Consider the following 16,815-nt stretch of genomic DNA (forward strand, 5'->3'; position numbering starts at 1 on the left):
TACATGACCATAAACAATGTGTTAGGGTGCCTGTATCAGTTTTGCATTTAAGACACTGAGGAGAAGAGGAAGAGGGGCTAAAAGCATGTCTGCGATTTGGGGATATATGCAATCTGTGTATTATTCTTAATTGGATTGCTCTAGTATGATTACATATAGATATTGTTTTTGCATATCTCCAAATGTCCTCCCACATCTCTTCGTCAATAGTAACAGACAATTCTTTCTCCCACACTTGTTTCACCCTCTGTGTGTCGACAGCAGAAAAGGACCTTAAAGCATCATAAAACAGACTTACAGACATTTTCCTTTGTGGAAAAAAAGCATTCTTTCAATGACAGACATATCAGGGTTACCAATTAAGGTGGTGCTCTTCACAATATAATGTCTTACTTGTAGGAAGCGGAAAAGGTCCTGCTTTGGGAGTCGATATTTCTCCACCATCTGCTCAAATGACAATAAAATCTTATCAGCAAATAAGTCATTTAGTCTGCGTATGCCCTTATTAAGCCAAAAGTTAAAGCTAGCATCCAGCAATCCTGGACCGAAATCTGGGTTGTTAAGGACTGGGATAAGAGCAGAGGTTAGTTTGGACCTTCCCAGGAAGCGCTGAACTGACCTCCATACTTTGAGTGTGTTAAGTGTAATAGGATTATTGCAGTGATCTTGAAACTTGAAACTTCTGAAAAATTAAAGATCCTGTAAGGGGTATTTTGAAAGAGAAGTCTCAATGTCTAACCAAATAGAGGAGTCATCGTTTGTGATCCAATCCGAAATATAACATAGGTGGGCACACCACTGATAGAACCTGATATTGGGCAGATCCAAGCCCCCCATAGAACGTGGCAGCTGCAATATTGCCATCTTAAGTCTTGGCTTCCGTTTACTCCATATAAAGGAACTTAGCCAGCCATTTACATCCTTTATTACCTTATTGGAGAGTAATACTGGGATCATTTGGATTGGGTAAAGTAGTCTAGATAAAATGTTCATTTTCAAGAGGGATATTCTACCCAACCAAGAAATCAGGAGAGAGTTCCAACGCTCCAGGTCTTGTCTTATTGTATCAAACAAGGTAACAAAATTGGCTTTGTACATTTGCTGGAATTTAGGAGTTACAAATATACCCAGATACGTAAAACCTGAGGGAGACCATTTAAAAGGGAAGGGGGGAGAAGTATTAGGTACAGAGTGAAGGTTACCAAGTGGCATAGCCTCTGATATAGTTAAGTTAATCTTGTAGCCTGGGAATTCACTGAATAATTCAATAATATTAATAAGAGATGTAGTTGAAGTCTCGGGGACTAGAGATGAATATCAGGACATCATCAGCATACAAGCTTATTTTATGGTGAACATCACCAATGAGCAGCCCCTGTGTAGCAGGCGTTACCCTGATGGCCTCGGCCAGTGGTTCCATAACGAGTGCAAATAGGAGAGGGGACAAAAGACAGCCCTGTCTGGTACCTCTGTATATAGAGAAGCTATTTGACCTTAGCCCATTAGTAAGGACAGCAGCCTGAGGATCATCATATAAAACTTTCACCCATTTTATAAAGTTGTACCCTAGACCAAATTTATTTAGAGCAAAGAATAGGTAAGACCCCTCCACATGATCAAATGCTTTCTCAGCATCTAGGGAGAGCACAAGACCATCCCTAGCACTTTGTTGGTAGGCTTGAATTACATTAAGAAGCCGCCTGACATTGTTGCATGACTTACGGCCCTTAATGAAGCCAGTTTGGTCTCCTTTCACAATTAGTGGCAGTGAGTCCTCTAATCTTGTGGCTAGAATTTTAGAAAGCAATTTTCTATCCACATTCAGAGGGGAAATTGGTCTGTACGAGGAACAAGACTCTGGACATTTTCCATTTTTGAGAATAAGTGCTCAGCGTTTGAGGGAGCTGGTCATTTGAAAATGAGTGGTTAAACATATCACGAAATGGCTCAAGGATCAGGCCATGGAACTCTTTATAGAACTCACTACAAAACCCGTCTGGTCCTGGGGCCTTACCATTTTGCAGATTCTTAATTGCGAACATGATCTTTTCCTCGGTAATAGGGGCATTAAGGAGAGACCTCTGTTCTTCGGAGATAGTAGGGAGCTCAATCTTAGAAAAGAAGTTCTCCATTAATTTGGGTGCATCATTTGGCAGTTCTGAGGCATAAAGATTTGCATAACATTTCTTAAATGAGTCATTTATCAATTTATTTTCATATAAATTATTGCCATCAGAATCAGTAATAGTAGCAATTGACTGTGAGTCAGCTCTCTTTTTAGCTAGGTACGCCAAGTACTTTCCTGGGTTATCGCCATGTTCATATAGCTTTTGCCTGACAAATCTCATTTTCTTTTCAGCGTCCTGTGTTAGGAGAGAGTCCAACGTTGATCTAAGAACTGATATTTCCTTTAATAGGGCAGGAGTGGGAGTTTTAATATAGTTCTTCTCTTTAGTTCCTAATTCACCCTCTGACGTTTTTTGCTTTTCACGCTTTTTCCGCCTCTTAGTGGCTGTGTATGACATAATCAGACCCCTGGCGTACGCTTTACAGGTTTCCCAAAGGAGCGAGGGGTTATATGTTGATTGAGAGTTAATAGAGAAAAATGCTTTAAACTCTGTAATAAAATATGATGTGAATGTATGGTCTTTAAGGATGGTTGTATTCAACCTCCAATGTCTTGACAGATTGAATGCCCCGTTGAGTTTTATGTCCAGGATCACCTCCGCATGATCAGATATGACTATGCTTCCTATCCTAGCGGATAAAACAGACTGCAAAGACATCCTGGGCATAAAAAAGTAATCTATTCTAGTCTGAAATCCATGAGGTAAAGAGACAAAAGTGAACTCTATGTTGGAGGGGTGAAAAGTTCTCCAAACATCATCATACCCCAGATCATCACAAATAACTTTAAGTGACTTAGCTCGAGGAGAGAGTGGAGCTATACCGCTGGGAAACTTATCAATAAGGGGGTTCAACAAACAATTAAAATCTCCTCCAACCACTGCAGTGTCTGAGTTTAATTCTGAAAAGTCTAGAAATACCTTAGTGAGGAAATCAGGGGGGTGGGCAGGGGGGAAGTAAATATTCATTATGGAGATGTTCTGCCATTGTAAAGTATAATTAATTATAACAAAGCGACCAAATGTATCTTTCACACAATACAAGACCTTAAGTGGTAAGTTCTTTTTCACAAGAATTGCTACACCTCTACTTCTGGATGTAAATGATGAGAAAAACACTTGACCAAACCCCCCTTGTTGTAATTTCAGATGCTCCTTATCATCCAAATGAGTTTCTTGCAACAGGGCAATATCAATATTTTCTTTTTTCAAAAAAGACAGTACCTTCTTCCTTTTAATGGGGTTATGGCTCCCTTTAATGTTCCATGTACATACACGCAGTCTGTTACCTGCCATTGCACTTTGACCATTCAATATCCAGACTGAATCCTACTGTAAAAGTGGGGTGGTACCTTTTTCCATGTGTTGAACTCTCTTCTATCTCACCGAGCATAAACAAACGATATGAACCCTGAACTCGAACTATACTAAACCCAAAAATTAAACATGTAAAGATCCAAAAGGGGGTTTTCCCACTAGCTAACATGCAGGGGATTTCAACTTTCCAATGTAGACTCTTAAGTCTGCATTGCCACTCAATAGCCTCATCCTTTATATATATGGAAATTAAAATCAATAGGAGATTGTGGCTCTTCCACCTAAAACCAAGCCTGGGCACCAATATAGATTCACCCCTCAGCCTGAGCTATAGCGGCAGTTACTTTAGCAATAAAAATAATAAAAATATGAATATTACTGAACCGGAGCATGTGAGAACTCACACCACTGTTTCATGATCAGATTCAAATAAAATAAAAAAGTTATCCAATGTTGTGGAGGTGCAGCTTAAAGTTATTTACCCGAGAGAGTCAATAAACGCAGCAGCCTCTCCAGGTGTGTAGAGTTTCTTAGGCGATCCGTTGACCATAATCTTCAATGTGGCCGGGTACAGCAGTGCGTAGTCCATCTTCATTCTCTTGAGTCGAGCCTTCGCCTCATCAAACCCTTTGCATCTTCTTACAAACGCTGTGGAATAATCATTGAAGAATGAGACCTTTGGACCTTTACGCTGACTACCGTCAGAACCGATGTTTCTAGCCGCATCCATGACGCGCTGCTTGTCGGTGAAGTTGTGGAACTTTATAACCACTGGCCGTGGGCGCTGGTTGGGACCGGGTATCGGTGCTTGAGAGCGATGGGCTCTGTCCAGCTTCACACGACCAGCCTTAGTGTCCATTTGTAGGTAGTCAGGGATCCATTCCTCAAAACATTTTACTGAACGTGTCCCTTCAGAATTTTCCGGGAGTCCCACAACACGAATATTGCATCTGCGTCCTCAATTATCCAAGTTGTCAATGTGCTCCGCCATTTCGCGCACCTGTTTCTCAAGTGCTTTTATCTTAGTGTCCATAGATGTAGTTGAAGCTTCCACTGTAGCAATTCTTCCTTCCGCCTCATCAACACGTTTGACAACCCTCTGTAGTTCAGCTGAATGGCCTGCTATTGCTTCCAAGACCGTTCTTATCTTAACATCGATCACTTTAGTAATGTTATCCGTCATCTTTTGAATCACCAAGTCCATTGTGCCTAAATCCTCAATGGTGTTAGCTTCGCTAACGTTAGCTAGCTCCTCCTGCACATCTACAGGGATGGTGGTTTTGGTCGAGTTCTTAGTAGTTCTGTTGGGCATGTTGTCGGAGATTTTTGAGAAATAGCCGTCAAGACTCATTGTAGGATAACTTATTTAGCCAATTCTACCACTTTTTCAAGCTAAGAGATTAATGAAAAAATATAAATTTACGAATGCCACGGGAGCTCGCTGAAACACAGTGTTCTCTCTACAGCTCCATTTTGTCCCCCGAGGAAATTACTCTTTAAAGAACGACCAGGCATCCTCGACTGACGGGATGAGATCAATATCCTTCCAGGATACCCGGGCCAGGTCGATTAGAAAGGCCTGCTCACAGAAGTGTTTTAGGGAGCGTTTGACAGTGATGAGGGGTGGTCCCATAGCGGATGCAGGCAATGAGGCAGTGATCACTGAGATCCTGATTGAAAACAGCAGAGGTGTATTTGGAGGGCAAGTTGGTCAGGATAATATCTATGAGGGTGCCCATGTTTACAGATTTAGGGTTGTACCTGGTGGTTTCCTTGATAATTTGTGTGAGATTGAGGGCATCTAGCTTAGATTGTAGGACTGCTGGGGTGTTAAGCATATCCCAGTTTAGGTCACCTAACAGAACGAACTCTGAAGATAGATGGGGGGCAATTAATTCACATATGGTGTCCAGGGCACAGCTGGGAACTGAGGGGGGTCTATAACAGGCGGCAACAGTGAGAGACTTATTTCTGGAGAGAATAATTTTTACAATTAGAAGCTCGAACTGTTTGGGCATAGACCTGGAAAGTATGACAGAACTTTGAAAGCTATCTCTGCAGTAGATTGCAACTCCTCCCCATTTGGCAGTTCTATCTTGACGGAAAATGTTGTAGTTGGGTATGGAAATCTCAGAATTTTTGGTGGCCTTCCTAAGCCAGGATTCAGACACGGCAAAGACATCAGGGTTGGCGGAGTGTGCTAAAGCAGTGAGTAAAACAAACTTCAGGAGGAGGCTTCTGATGTTAACATGCATGAAACCAAGGCTTTTTCGATTACAGAAGTCAACAAATGAGAGTGCCTGGGGACACGCAGGGCCTGGGTTAACCTTCACATCACCCGAGGAACAGAGGAGGAGTAGGATGAGGGTACGGCTAAAGGCTATCAAGACTGGTCGTCTAGTGCGTTGGGAACAGAGAATTAAAGGAGCAGATTTCTGGGTGTGGTAGAATAGATTCAGGGCATAATGTGCAGACAGAGGTATGGTGGGGTGCGGGTACAGTGGAGGTAAGCCCAGGCACTGAGTGATGATAAGAGAGGTTGCATCTCTGGACGTGCTGGTTATACTGGGTGAGGTCACAGCATGTGTGGGAGGTGTGACAAAGGAGGAATCTGAGGCATGTAGAGTGGGACTAGGGGCTCCACTGTAAACTAAAACAATGATAACTATCCTAAACAACAGTATACAAGGCATATTGACATTTGAGAGAGATAAAGCAATCACAGGTGTTGATTGGGAGAGCTAGCTAAGACAACAACGGGTAAAGCTAGAGCTCTAGAGCTTGCATATTAGCTAAAGGCCAGTCTGCTACTATCTATACAGATAGCAGATATGCCTTTGGTGTGGTACATGATTTTGGTACTCTGTGGAAACAGCGCGGCTTCCTGACCTCCTCTGGTAAGACCATCGTCTCATTCAAAACTTGTTGATAACTTGCTAAAGTCTATTTTGCTCCCTTCTGAAGTTGCTGTTTGTAAGTGACTTGCTCATGCTAACTCTTCCGACCCTGTCTCGAAAGATGGCTGACTTGGCAGCTAAGGCAGCGGCTGTCTCCCTGGAGGCCCCTGTGTTACAGATGGTTTTACTTCCTGATCATAACCTCTTCTCTCCCACTGATATCTCTGACTTGCAATCCTCTGTGGGTCCTGTTGAGTTGAGGAAGTGGAAACGACTATGTACATATGACCAGGTGCAGAAACTCTGGCTGGGCCCGGCTGGGCTACCAGTCTTACCACGTTCATGTTTCCCCTAATTAGCTAAGTTGTCACATGGTAGGGATCATGTGTTAAAGGGGGGAGATGTTGATTTTGTAAATCGATTTTGGTTTGCACCTGTGTTTTCTGTGTTTGCTGAACAATTTTGTGCAAAATGTGTGATTTGTATGACTAACAACATGGGAAGAGGGATTCCCATGCCACTGCCAGCTCATCCAACCCCTGAAGGACCATTTGAACACATAATGATGGATTTTATTGAACTCTCTCCTTGTCAGTTACAAATATTGTCTGGTGATAGTGGATGCCTTCTCCAAGTGGGTAGAGGCTTTCCCATGTCGACATTCCACTGCTATGGCAGTGGCCAAGAATATACTTAGGGAGATCATCCCAAGGTGGGGGTTACCATCTAAATTAACCAGTGACAATGGCTCCCACTTTGTGAACCTGGTGATACAGAACTTGTCTGCAGATAGACCTCAGGACCCATTGTAGCTATAGGCCACAATCAGGCGGTTTAGTTGAACGCACTAATCAGACCCTAAAATCTAAGATGGTGAAGCTTATGGCAAAGACAGGGCTTTCCCGGGTCACTGTGATGCCCATGCGAGGGCAGCCCCACAGAACCACTGGATTGGCTCCTCATGAGGTTCTGACAGGTAGACCAATGAGGATGATCAATTCCCATTTCCCACAGAACAAGTTGACACTGATGGGCTGTGACAATGACATGGTAAGTTATTGTACTGGTCTAAACAATGTTCTGAATGCTATTTTGCCCAGGGTGAAGTCCAGCCTCTGGTGGGGATCCTGCACAAACTGCAACCAGGTGACTGGGTGGTGGGGAAAGACCTGAGACGAAAGCATTGGAACCAGCAGAGGTGGACTGGACCATACCAGGTGTTGCTGATTACCCCCACTGTTGTTCGCGTAGCTGAGAGGTCTACTTGGATCCACGCCAGCCACTGCAGGATGGTGCCATACTGCCCACCAGACCCTGAGGATGGAGGACCCGAGATGCCGGAAGTCACCGACTAGATGGCCATGGGAGGATCAGGCCCAAACTCTACGCATCATGTTTCTTGCTCTTGTCTTGAACCTTCTCATTACAGTTGCCATATGGACAGTGACTCAAGGACAACTGGTCCTGGAAGAAGGACAAAATGGTACGGACTCGACTGATGACCGTTCAGTCCCATGGCAGGTCTTAAATAACAGCCACTCCCACTTGAGCTAACGGCAGGCTCAGGACAGGAGTCCAGCAAACAATAGCCGCTCCCATATCAGAAGAAGCAGAAGGTTGATGCATCCACTGGATGAGCATCACAGTAGGAATCCCGAAGGAAACACTTGGTGGTCACTGCTTAACTATACAGTAAAGACTGAACTGATGTTAGAAAATACCTCCTGTTATGTATGTAGCTTGTTTCCACATTCAAGGATCTCCCCATTCTTACAGTATTCAGTAGATGTCAGCATTAATGACACTCTATGTGCACTAGAAGTGCTCTTGTCCAATGAGAACACATGGGGGTCAATCCTCATTAGGTAGAACACTGAGGGATAAATGCGTTTAATGGTAATTTGTCATCAACAAAGGATTTATGAGGGGGATTTGATTGTTCACATTGGTGCGGTAGAATCATCATAAAACCTAGATCCCGTGTACCAGAGCCTATTAGAGTCCAACCCCGGCAAACCGCATTCAGAACCTGTCATTGTCACAACCCAAGCAAAATTTCCATACCACAATTTAATGAATCCTATCTGGGAATGTCAACATTATAGTGAATTATAGTGTCTTCCCAATAGGATGTAGCTGGAAGAAGGGAACATGCAGCTCTGGATACCCCATTAGACTGGGGGTGGGGCACACCATTATTGATGCGGAAACTGACGATCGTTCTCATCAATTTGGCTCGGCAACATTTACTGATCATTATTGGATTTGTGTTGATAAAGCCTACCTCTACCTACCAACAAATTGAACAGGGTGCTGTATTTTCGGTAAACTAATTATCTCCCTTGTGGTAGTGCATGAAACGAATTCCTCTATTCCAAGCAGGTTAAGACGAATTAAGAGGGGCATCTCTCAATTAAATGATGTCCCCAGTGACTCGCGACAACCCTCGAAATTGGAAAAGTAATGGCGTGGTTTAATCCCCTGGTATGGGGCATCGACGAATGCACATGAGTTGGATCGGCTAGGATATCATTTGGAATCCCTGGTAAATTTGACCACTTCAGGGGTTTCAATTATAAGACCAGAGTTGCAAGCCACTCGACTCATGGCCACACAAAATAGGGTGGCACTTGACATGTTGCTAGCACGTGAAGGAGGGGTGTGTCAAATTATATGAGATCACTGCTGTACGTTCATACCCCAGGGAGATTAGCGGTGTTCTAGAAAGGGAACACCAGCCTGACATCGACTGGAATCCGTTAGTGTGGGTTCAGTCAGTATTTGGTGCTTGGAGAGCGACCATTTTCAACTGGCTCATCTATGGTCTAATATTATTGATTAATCTGTTGCTAATTATCATCTGTGTGAAAAAATTGTTTAATAAAGTGGTTGATGTTGTTCTTACTATGCCCTTGCGTGCAAATTTAGTAGGTGTAGATGAAGAATCTGAGATTGATGGATGACAATCAGGTGAACACAGTGAAATATTCTCACTGGACAGTGCAGATAGAGAGGGTTCACAGTATATGAATGATTTCCCTGACCTATTCCCTATTCCTGAGTACATCTCTGATGGTGGGGACCCCAATCCTGAGCATGGGGACTCAGAGGGATGACTGTCCTATCTGTTGTGCTGAGGCCTGTGTTTAGACACTGGTTCTCCTGTAACTTAGAGAGCATTTCTATTTTCTGTTTCTTGTTTCTGTATTTTCCTCTACAATGTATTATTCTGTATGATTAAACATGGTCAAGTATGTCTTGTTGATTTAAAGGTTGTAAACTCAGTTTCCGAAGGGAGAAAGCTTACATGGAAATAAGGTACTCGACATTGAAGGGATTTGATTCTCTATTTTCTTTTACATTTAATAATGTATTTTTTTATTTTTATAATTCATATACTCTGCAACAAATGTTAATAAGGTACCATGTTACTGTTCTGATTCTCCAGAAGGGACGGAGTCCCTTGAGAGGGGAATGTGGTGGAAAGAATCAGAATTAGTTGGGTAACATAGATAATTAAAATGTCTTATCTGCATAATATGCTTATATGATATACTTGTTATTAGAATGTATCCCTTGCAATGAGTTATTGCTTTTATGCTTCTTGGTTTATGTAGAATGTATGCATTTTCTACATGTGAATGAATGTTCTTAAATCTTGTAATTTTCTTTTAAATTGAGAGGATTCTCAAAATGGGGGATTATGGTGGAAAATTGCAAGATTATGTTATAATACTTTTATTGCATCAAATGATGGTTTTATGCAACGTAATAGAGGATTCTTATAACTATTGTGTGTGTTCTATTGAGGATGGGCCTCTGGGAGATAACACTAACAGGAGATTTACGATGTCTTTTGGGTGATAAAACCTAAGGAGACCGCATTCCAGAGCATGAATTAATGTTTCTGTTCTATATGGTACCAGGGAGAGATGACCCCAGGGGCAGACCCTGGTCTGTACACAAAGATGACTGTTTTTACAGCAGATACTGCCTGCTATGAATTATATTATTGTTCGTCATGTAGGTTGAAAGAGGTGTGTCTTGGCTATGAAAGACCTTTGTACTTTTGTCTCGGGGCGCTCAACAAATCATCTGAGGGTGATTCATCGACCAGCCATCATTATCGTAGAGCACTCAAATCGATTCACTTTATATGTGTGCGTTGTATTGACCTGCTCCCTTATTAATAAGTGAATAAAGATTTAGTTTAAGTATAACTCTGACTTGTGTGATAAGTTTGTCTCTCCTCATTTGATAGTAAAGAAATTAGAAATTACCTGGACTAAATTACCTGGACTATCCACATTGACCCTTTTTGGACTAACTCTTTTGACTCATCACATACGCTGTTTATTATCTATCCTGTTGCCTAGTCACTTTACCTCACCTATATGAACATATCTACCTCAATTACCTCATACCGCTCCACATCGACTCTGTACTGGTACCGCGTGTAACGTTATATAGCCAAGTTATCGTTACTCATTGAGGATTTATTCCTTGTGTTATTTTTTTTTAAATTATTTCTCTTTTTCACTCTGCATTGTTGGGGAGGGCCGTAAGTAAGCATTTCACTGTTAGTCTACATCTGTTGTTTACGAAGCATGTGACATAACATTTTATTTGATGATCAGGTTCACACAATGTCTACAAATATACACAAATTGTCAGAGAACACAAAAGATTAGACATACCCTTACATATGACGTAAAATGGCAGACTAATTCAAAAGCCATTCAATAACCTTTCAGTTTGAGAAAATGGCAGCTCAACTTACCCAGCTCATCCTGTGTGAAGCTGTCGGGAGGGTTCACATACTGCATAGTTGAGACGTTCAGCTTCCAGTAGTGTTTTGTACATCGGACCGTCCTGTATCAGAAAAACCTTTCAGTCCCATTGAATAGATATACTATATCTAAGCCTCGGTATTAAAGAGGATGTTCAGGATTTTACAACTTGATGTTAGATGGTTCCTCAGCCTGAAAGTAGTCTATGGGCCAGGAGAAACTGTAATCCATGGTTCGGTATTCTCTAAACAGCCGCTACAAACTCCAGCTATCTTTAGTTGTAGAGTCCTGAATTTCCCCTTTAAGTCTACTTACCTTCCATCTGTCCTCTATGTCTTTGATGAACAGGCCTCCTTGGTGTTTGCATTGGTTCTTGCAGGCCTTCAGCTCTCCATTTTCTTTGTATATGATGTAGCACTTGCCATCATCTGGGCTCTTCCTAAAGTTGATGCCATCTTTGAGTGAGAACACCGCCTCAGAGTCCAGGGACAGAACTGTCTTTGAAGACTGGGCTGTCATTTGAGTGGTGGAATTGAAGTGCTGATGAAAAAAGTAGAGGGGTATAAGTGGATGGTACTCGTAAGAAGAATTTACAGGTGAACAAAACAGAAGTCATAGATAAAGGCAACAAAAAATCAATCCAGTTTATTACAAGTTGCAACAGGGAGATACAGCACAGAACCAGAGAAAATGTCTAACTGGCCTTATATCCTAATTAGCAGAGAACTGTTCTGTAAACATCAGCCCCAGAGGCTTGTGGGAAGTCCAAACAACATGTAAGTGACATTGCTACAGAATCACAGTGTTCAGACAATACAATAATAATCAGTGTGTCCTCTGTCCTTGTATCTCCAGTCTGGCATCAAACACATCAACAGATATGAGTTTAATCCATAACATACAGCATCGAGGTTAGTCACCATCAACCCGAGTATCCCAAACAAAACACTGGAATCGTGTATTACAGAAAGGGGAAATATATGAATATGCGGTAACACTTTAATTGACACCTAGTGTCATAATACGTTATGACACGGTCATAACCATGTCATACTATGTCATAACAGCTGACATAACTGAACTAATGTCTGTGACCTGTCATAATATGCTCATAACAATGTTACATATGTTTAGACCTGTTGTGACATATATTACGATATTTTATGGGTGGTTATGACACAAAAGAGTTTGAAAACCCACAAAACCTACCACACAAGGCAAAACATTCCATTACACCATAGCCTACGTGTCAACAGTATTTTTTTTAAATTGACCATATTAAATCATCATTGTAATTGCGCACAAATTGATGTCAGACATGCACTTACCCCAATGCTCTGTTTCTGATGACTGGGATGAATGCAAGAGCAGAAGCAGGATAAGACAGATGACTGATTTAAGGGCATGTATGTGACAGGCCTATCTTGCTTATTTGATTATGATGGTCATAATGCTTCTTGACAGTGTCAAAGTGTATTTTCTTAGTCTAAGTAAAAATATGATAGAGAGAGAGAGAACTGAACCTACATTTTAGACAATAGCACAGATTCAAAGAACAAAACATTATACCGTTATATTTACATATAACGGTTAGTTCAAATGTTTAATATCTAAATTCAAACAAATGTCAGTTCCTCATAGAGTACTGTGACACTTTGGGAACTAAATATTACATTGCAATGTATGGAATTATCAGGAGCAGACCTGGGTACAAATACATGCGTATTTATATTTTAAAAACGTATTTTATGTGTGAATATGAGTTATGTGGTCAGAATTTGCTACCTCTTTTAACATTTCCTACAAATAGCCTACTTGTAACGGCTGTTGGTGGAAGAAGGAGTGGACCAAAACGCAGCGTAGTAAGTGTCCATGTTAATATTTATTTTAGCTCAGAACACTAAAACAAAATAACAAAATTAGACCAACACGAAACAGTTCTGTCTGGTGCAGACACAGAGACAGAAAACAACCCACAAACACAGGTGGGAACAGGCGATAGACAGCTGCCTCTGATTGGGAACCATACCAGGCCAAACACATAGAAATACAAAAAAATACAAAGAACATAGAACACCAGACATAGAATGCCCACCCAAACTCACGCCCTGACCAACCAAAATAGAGGCATAAAAAGGATCACTACTATCTGAAAACAATTTTCAAATATTGTTTCCAAACACATTCTTCCAAATACCCTAGGAACAAACAGAAAGTGGGTTCAAATGCATCGAGTATTTAAATATTTTTATATTTAAATATTTCAAATGCAGAAAAATGCTTTTGAAGTGTATTCCCAAATACATTCCAATATTCAACTACTTGTATTTTCAAGTAAATACTTACTTCGAAATGTCTTTGAAAGTTATTGAAATACCCCAAATTTGAACATGGGTCTGATTAGGAGACTATTTTTTGGTTGTAAGAGCAATCATCCTCAATTCATTGTTTTTTTTATTTCAGCTCATATGACTGAAATTCATCCAAAGTGAACTTGTAAACTTGAAATTCAATTAACAGTTTCACAGAGTTCACAGAGCTTAATTTATGTAAACTACCATGAGCAAAATATATAAATTAGCTAAATGTGTTAATGCTATTAAGTGCTATCCTCTTTGAATATAATGTACATCTCGCTGTATATGTTTGTAGCGAAATAAATGAAATTCAATATCATAATGTATTTATCTGTTAAACATCTTTTGCCTGTCACCTTTAAACAATGTACAGATCTTAATAGTCACAACATAGCAAATATTAAGAGAGAAGCATAAATACTAAAGAGCATTACCTTGTTACCTGTTATGTTGACTTGACACTTTGGAATTTGAAGTTTAGACCCAGATGAGTCTTTCTTTGTGCATTTGCATTGAGCAGTGAACAAATTGTTGGTGCTAAACAAGAAGAAACAAGTGTTTGCCTCAGGAAATCCACTCGAAAGAAAAGAGGTACAGAGAGAGGTGAACAAAGAGATTAAAAAGGTGAGATGCCTGTACAAGGATAAGGTGCAACAAATAATGTCACAGGGAGACTCCAGTACAAGGATAAGGTGCAACAGATAATGTCACAGGAAGACTCCAGTACAAGGATAAGGTGCAACAGATAATGTCACAGGGAGACTCTCCAGTACAAGGATAAGGTGCAACAGATAATGTCACAGGGAGACTCTACAGTACAAGGATAAGGTGCAACAAATAATGTCACAGGGAGACTCCAGTACAAGGATAAGGTGCAACAGATAATGTCACAGGAAGACTCCAGTACAAGGATAAGGTGCAACAGATAATGTCACAGGGAGACTCTCCAGTACAAGGATAAGGTGCAACAGATAATGTCACAGGGAGACTCTACAGTACAAGGATAAGGGGCAACAGATAATGTCATAGGGAGACTCTACAGTACAAGGATAAGGGGCAACAGATAATGTCACAGAGAGACTCTGCCTGGACGGGCATTAAGAATATGGCAAATGCCCCCTTCAAAGGGAGGCAACGTATCGATCCCGCCCGGATTGTTATACCTATCTCAAAAACCTCTCATCCATCTGCATCAAATGACTACAGACCTTAGTAATGACTACAGACCTGTCTCTCTTACCTCTATCTTGATTAAATCTCTTGAATAGATCATCAAGACATACATCATCAACACCACCAGTCACCTTCTTGACCCCCTCCAATTTGCATACCGGTCAGAGAGAGGAACAGATGATGCCAACCTCTAGCTCTTACATCTGGTGAACATGCATTTGGAGGGCAGTAAAACCCATATGCATATCATGGTCACAGATTTTTCCTCAGCATTTAACACAGGGAAGTATTGAAGGTTGTGAATTAAAAGTAGTAGTGGTAGTAATAGGGTTGGCTATGGGTCATTGGCTATGTGTTAGTTAAAGTGAGTTGTTTTTGGGTGGTTTGTAGGTGTGGAGTTATTATAATGGGCTATAATGGAGTAGTATTGTAGGCTAGAATGAGTACTATAACATTATAAGCCATAGAATGTGTTCTTAAGCTCTCAAAATGTTTTAGTTTCAACAACCTGTAAGTTCTGTGGCAGCGATTTCAGTTAAGAATGTTGAAGACTGCATTCCATCTTTGAAATGAATGGGGATACAACAAGCGTTATAGTGTATAAAGTATGAATGGTAGCAAAAATCTGTGTTGAAGCAATCTAAGTTGAGTCAGTCTGCAAATTTCAGCATTTGGTTGGTATTTGTAGTTTAAATGTTTCAAGAGCAGTGACTGGATTTGTATTTGGGCGAAATTCAATATGATTAAATCATCCTGTTAAAATGTTCTAAGATATCATAATTAAACAATGTGCGATCTAGGACTATTGTTAACAAAGAAGTGGATGCACTAGTTTTGTGTGTGTGTGTGTGTGTGTGTGTGTGTGTGTGTGTGTGTGTGTGTGTGTGTGTGTGTGTGTGTGTGTGTGTGTGTGTGTGTGTGTGTGTGTGTGTGTGTGTGTGTGTGTGTGTGTGTGTGTGTGTGTGTGTGTGTTTTCACTCCAGGTCAATGGGTGGCAGTAACATTCACTAGGTTAACTCAACTACAGTAACTGAAGAAGCCGCATTAATAAACACATTCTCAATCAAGGAAGTCACAATAGGAGCTGTTAATCTTGCGTTTATGGTCATGTCGCAGCAGTGTGTAGGAAGGAGGTGAGTAGTAGATTTGTGCCAGCACAGAGGGATAGGCCAACGAGTGATTTATGCTTCAGTAAGGTTGGCTTCTTAGCATTCATATCAATGGTTATCAACTGTACCGCAGAAATGAAACGTAAATCACAGAAAATAGATGTTGTGGTGGCAGCTGCAGCGATGTATTTGGCAATACGAAATTTGACTTCAGAAGAGTTACAGGGTGTGTTGAGGGGTGGTGTCCCGTCCTCCCAGGCCGTTGGCATGGTGCACGAGCAGATAGGGTCAAAGTAGTGGAATGGGGCAGTGTGTTTTTATTGAGTGTAGGTGGTGGTGTCTAGGGCTATATTTCACTTTCTTAGAGGAAGAGGACTAATGAAGGTAATAATATTTAAAAAATATATAAACGCACCGTGCAACGATTATCAAGATTTTACTGAGTTACAGTTCATATAAGGAAATCAGTCAATTGAAATAAATTAATTAGGCCCTAATCTATGGATTTCACATGACTGGGGATTCAGATATTGTCACGCCCTGACCGTAGAGAGCTTTTTATGTCTCTATTTTGGTTTGGTCAGGGTGTGATTTGGGTGGGCATTCTATGTTATTTTTTCTATGTTTTGTATTTCTTTGTTTTGGCCGGTATGGTTCTCAATCAGGGAAAGCTGTCTATCGTTGTCTCTGATTGGGAACCATACTTAGGTAGCTTTTTCCCACATGGTTTTTGTGGGTAGTTAATTTCTGTTTAGTGTTTTCACCTTACAGGACTGTTTCGGTTATTCTCTTGTTTATTTTTGTTATAGTGTTCAGTTTGAATAAAACAAGCATGAACACTTACCATGCTGCGCTTTGGTCCGATGATTCCTCTTCTTCAGACGACGAATACCGTTACAGATATGCATCTGTTGGTCACAGATACGCCATGGGCGTGGATCAGAGAACCAGTCAGTATCTGTTGTGACCACAATTTGCCTCATGCATCGCAACACATCTCATTCGCATCGAGTTGATCAGGATATTGATTGTGGCCTGTGGAATGT

The sequence above is a fragment of the Salvelinus namaycush genome, chromosome 38 (assembly GCF_016432855.1).
Source record: "Salvelinus namaycush isolate Seneca chromosome 38, SaNama_1.0, whole genome shotgun sequence".
Classification (NCBI taxonomy): Eukaryota; Metazoa; Chordata; class Actinopteri; order Salmoniformes; family Salmonidae; genus Salvelinus; species Salvelinus namaycush.